This window comes from Diorhabda carinulata, chromosome 1 (genome assembly GCF_026250575.1).
Source record: "Diorhabda carinulata isolate Delta chromosome 1, icDioCari1.1, whole genome shotgun sequence".
Classification (NCBI taxonomy): domain Eukaryota; kingdom Metazoa; phylum Arthropoda; class Insecta; order Coleoptera; family Chrysomelidae; genus Diorhabda; species Diorhabda carinulata.
In genome coordinates, this window is record NC_079460.1 from 10,111,715 (window position 1) to 10,117,714 (window position 6,000).

Sequence of the window (6,000 nt, forward strand, 5' to 3'; positions counted from 1 at the left end):
CAATTTACGTTTTAAAATTTCTGCTTTAGACTTCACTTCAACAAGGAAATTGGTACTGAAAGTATAAGGGATTACGTCTTGCGAATAATTTAATATCTTTTTAAAAAAATTTTGATTATTATCGAGGGTTTTTGAGAGGTACATAATAGAACTCTATGAGGATCAAACAATAATGGAAAAAATTATCAATTCACCGATATATGTAAAACAAAAAATGTATATTAACGTTAAGACGTTGATTTAATTGCAAAAAAATAGAAAGCTTCAAACATCTGAATTTATGTTTTCAAAATATATGAGAGCTGATCCCTTTGCTCCACCCCTGATCAATTTCTTAATCAAAACAATTATCTATCATCACGTTAGATTGTTGATTATTACTTATAAATTCACGCCAGAAACTGTTAAATCTGAATCTCTTGAAGATTGCCTACAGTAGAAAACCGAAATCTACACTATCACAACTCAGTATCAAAATGGATCGTGTCGAGTAACAAGCGGAGACTAAACACTGATTTTATAAAAATGAATATGTATAAGGAGCCTCAGCATCTGCTACGTTATAGGTAATTTTAAAAAACTTGACATGTGACAAATAGTTGTAGATAGTGGTCACTCATATCATGTGATACATAATATACTTACTACTCATACGGGAAACCCCAGAGTTGACAAAGGGGCCAAGCCTGAGCCAGTCTTGGGAAGCCTAGCTTCGGCGTACCTGTATTGGCCCATGCGTGGACCAGACTACTTAACTCAGCTTCGGCCATAGCAATAATTACCCAAGCTCGGACCAAGGCTGGGATACCCACCCCGTCGGTAGCCATACTTTTTTTTATTATGGGTCCGATCTCTAGTTTATTCAGTGTGTATGTTTCTTATCACATTTTTTATTATTTATTACTACTAGAAGTAACCATGTCTGATGCGTATCTTCAGAGATGGCGTGCATTGATAAAGAAAAAAAACTAACTCAATTGTGAACGGGCAAAGCTTGAATAATTTAAGTGTAAACATCAGCTCTGTGAGTGAGGTTAACGATAGTGGTAAAGACTTGTGCAATATACAAGCGTTTAGTAATCATAATTTGGATAATGATGAAAAGAATAATAATGATTCTATGAATTCTAGTGATAGCGATTTTGACAGCAGCAGTAATAATAATTTAGAAAGTAATAGCAGTAAAGATAAAGAAGAAAAAGTTATGTAATGGATAAGTCTTGGTATTTAACCTTGGCCCGGTCCTGTCAGTTAAGGTCGACCCAGCCCTGGCTTTTAAGCTTGGCCCATCGTTATCACTCCAGAGTTTTACCAAGACTGGGGCAAGCCTGGCTTACAAGCTTGGCTCAGAGTTCTATATAGTTGAGCCAAGCCTGGGCTAAGCTTGGGCCCTTGGAACTTTCCTTTATGGGTACTGCTACTTACTACCGTAATGGGTGTGAAAAGATTGTCTGCTCAATAGGTATCACGAATGTTAATAAATTGAGCATAAACAAACTCAAAAAGACATTTACAATCTTTTTTGTATCGAAGTATAGGAAAATTTGATTGCAAGATTAGTGAGAATGAATGAGCCATGGAACTACAATGATTTATGAATCAAAATGCAGAGATATGAGTGGAAACAAAAACGTTCCCTATCGTCCAAAATATTCAAAATTTAATCTTCAGCAGAGATGGTCATGCTACTATTTTCTTTGGATAACGTCATATGTGTGGTGAATTAGTAATTTGCATAGGTTGAACAATTTTTCTTTTGAGACCCATTAAAAACGCTGGAACATTGATGAGACTATATTGTAGAATAAAATGCGAATTGTCAGTCTTTCATTTTAAGTAGGTCAGGGACGGAGCAAAGCCCTCGTATTTTCAAATTCAAACAACAACGGTTTTCTAGTGTATTAAAACTTTGATAATAATTCCAATGTATTAAATACAGACGATCTATCATGACCTGTTTTTTAACTTTGGTTCTATCATTATTTAAGAAAGAACTGTTTTGTATTGAAGTAAAAGAGAATTTGATTATGAACACAAATTGTACTACAAGAATGTCTTTTCGGTCCCAATAAAACGTGGGCATAATTTTAGACATTAAAGTTTCAAATTTGCATTTTGGTGGTCGATTCGGGGAGTTTGATGTTACTCACTACACGTTTATCATATCATTGCCGGTATCAAAGTGATTCTATAACTCGCCACAATTCTTGTGGTATTACTCCGAAAAAGACAAATAATATGCTTATTGGTTTGTTTTGATCTCAACGCCCATCATGCATACATTTGTTTGTAGTGAAATTTGTCGGTAATTTATCTTGAAACTTGTGAAAATTTGATACAACTCGTCAATAGTGAAGAGCTTGGCTCGGTTAATTTTCATTCATGTCTTGATTCATGACACTAGACCTTCCAGTTCGTCTTCTGTCATGGATATAAGCATTTGTCCATTCTTCATTGAAAAGCCCATATTATTACGCACATTTCCATAATTTAATTTATTCATCATTATTTACAACGGAGATATTTAACCATATAACCACAAAACCGATAGAGACGTGAAATGTAATAGTGACGTAATGGAAAACTTTGAAGTGATGACACTTGATAGGATAATGACCCTCGAACGTAATGTTAAAAATCTATCTACGAAAAATAACTACTATCTACAGTTTAAACAGACACAACCAATTGTTTTGTTTTCATTTAACAACCTTGTATATTCTTTTTTTGGGTTATAATACAAAAGGGTATATTTTATATTTTTATATTTCTCCTATTATATTTTTTTTGTTATAACCTACTTGAACTACCAATTAATCCAAACTACTCCTTTTATCCATAGCAGTTTTGTGTTCTTGTAGTACTAATCTCGATCCCCAGTGACTTCTACCAATTAAAAATAAAGAGAAACCGATGCGGGAGTCGGCTTAGTAACAATATTTTCTATTGTAAGATATCTTCAATTACCTTGTTTAATATTTACTCAAGCAAAAATACCGCAGCCTTGAGTGATCTCAACCGCCTTCTATTCGACCAATGCGATAGCCAGATACTTTTCGGTTTTCGGTTCGACTCAAAGTAAATATTTGCATGAATGGATCAAAGAATTATAGTAGCTACTGATCTGTATACTAATAATAGTGATATACTGACCACATGTTCATTCATATATTTTGTAATAGTTGCGGTAGGGTTCTTGTAATTATTGTTACATGAATAATAGGATCGGAGGTTTCCTTTATATTTTGTTGAGAATTACCACTTAGTTATATTTTGAAGGTGTGAATCGAATAGAATTGAGAGAACAGGTTGAGAACGAATACTTAAAATACTTTAGATGAATGTATTAAACGTAGTTAAGATAGGATTACCAGTAATATCCTATTGCCTACAGCCATGTTAAAGAAAGCGGTATATGCAATGTATAAACTGTATAAAAGCTTCGCACATTTTTATATAGTCGCTTCATAAGTAATTGTATACACAAAATAACAATAATGTACTGAGATGTACCTAATAACCTAAATAAATATGGCTAAAATACTTTCTCATAATGATCCACTATGATTAAAGTTGGTTTTGGGTATAGATACTGTTGCTTCAAATTGAACACTAGATGACTCAGAAAGGTCGTTGCACAGCTATCCACTTAGGAACGCGGAGCACGACCTTTACCTAAATACTCCACGTTCAGAATTAGTTAAGGGCTCAATATTTTACAATGCAAAAAAATGCACAATCCCTTGCCAATTGAAATCTAATCGATATCATCTTTTCACGCATTCCGCAATAATTTGAAGGCATATTTACTGGAAAATGCTTTGTAAACGACTTCTATTTTAATAATAATATTTAATTCCGAGTATGCCGCATACTGGTCTAATTTTGCTATGGACTTATCACTATTACCTATAATTTGGTTACTCATTGTGGTTTTCTCCTGTATATTGAAATTTTATTTTATTTATTTAATCTTTATTATTTTTATATTTGTTTTTTAGTTTTTACAAGCGTTTGTCTACAAATTGTAACAATTTTTTGACAATAAAGCATTTCTCTCTCTCTCTCTCTCTCTCTCTCTCTCTCTCTCTCTCTCTTAAAGAAGTTTTGGGATAGATAGAGACAGTGGCGGATTTACAGATGTAGGCTATTCATTTTTAGCCGCCTCTACTGACTTCTGAAATTCTATACCTCAGTTCACAATTATTTTAATTACATTTTCAACTTTATAATTCTAAAATTAAGGTAAGTAAACCTCTCTCACCTCGACAATTTTTTGTTGCTGTACACAGATCAATACGTGTGCTATATCCAATCCACCACTAGATAGAGAATCAACAAGATCTAATTCAAATATTAATTCATTAATTTGTAACTCATAAATGCCATCCCACAACTCAGTATTCATATTTCATAAAAATTTACTTAAAAAAAGAAGGAGTTTGTTCATTATCCTACACTTGTCGTTGATTTTTAATGAACCTGGCTTCGTAAATGTTATTTTCTCCTTGAGCTAATAAACAATTTTCATAATACTTTGTCGTCTTCTGGTAATGTGTGTGAACATTTGAAATTAATATTAGAAAAAAAAATGACTCTCCGGAGTAAATCGTTGCCCACGGTTTCAGAGTATTAGTTTTGTTCGTGGTAGATAATTTGGACACATTCCGAATGTATTCTGACTCTCTTCTGGACGTGTCAAATCATATATGTAATAATTTTATATGAACAGTTTCTATAAGTGGAAGCTGTTCCGACTAAGGAAGACAGAATGGTAATGATTTTTCTATCCTCCGAGGTTCCAGATTGGTTCCGCGCATTCTCAAGCATGCGCAGTATAGATAAAGTGTCTCGAACGAGAGAGAAAATGAATATTTTCGGCACGTTTTCGTAACGTAGGGACGTTTTTTCCCATGCCAACTGTCCATATAGAATTATTACATATAAGTGTCTAATGAACATGCTTTGTTCAGAATATGTTCTGAAGATACATTACTCGAACGATTTAGGAACATCTAAAATTATATTTCGATTTAAAACTAGCTAGGAAAATAATGTGTATAATAAACTGGTCGAAGGTTTATTCTTGATATTTGTAAGTATAAAGTCAACTACCACAGAACTACCAAAAATCCTTACCAAGTCCGAGGATACATTGGACGTATTAGAGCATGTTCGGAATTAGAAATTTGTTCTACGCGAACACAGAATTTTAAATTCTGAACATGTTTTATTAGCAACGCTAACGCACAATTTCAAATTGCGCATGAATCTGGTGACAGAACATATTCAGGATATCTACTGCGAACAAATTTGGTTAAGTAAATTATTATTTAAATATTGCAAAGGAGAAATTCCTAACGAGCGCATTAAAATCTATAAAATAACCAAAACTTCCGGAAAACTTTTCAGGTAAAATCTATATTTCAAACCAAAAGACTGTATTGTTAAGTATTCGTATTAATTTAACTATTCTAGAAATTATTGAACAGTGAGATTTAATAGCCATCTTTCTATACAGAATATATCTATTATCTCAGGAAGCTATGGAAATTTCAGTTGTCATAACTTTGTTGCTATTTAGAAGCATTCCGAGCCCAATGGCGTATATAATTTTTTATTAAAAAATCTCTAAAAACAATTTTTTATTTTCGACTACGAAAAATTATGATATAAACAATTCAAATTTTATCGCGAAGTAAATTTAGTTATGGAACATCGCAGATTTTTTGACCCTAATTATTGCCAAAACTAAGAACGTAATGATTCAATACATAAAGTTTAAGCTACTGTTAATAAATTATATGTAATATTCAAAATTGAGGGGGTGTAGGGTGCGATATCTTTTATAAATGATACGATGCGAATACATCGATGCTAGAATATCCTTACGCATCTGCTGAACTGTGAAAATATTGTTAAGGGGTGTCGGAGTGGAAACTGTGAACTTCAATGCTGTTGTCATGATATTAAGTCGTAATCCTCAGTATCGTACATCCA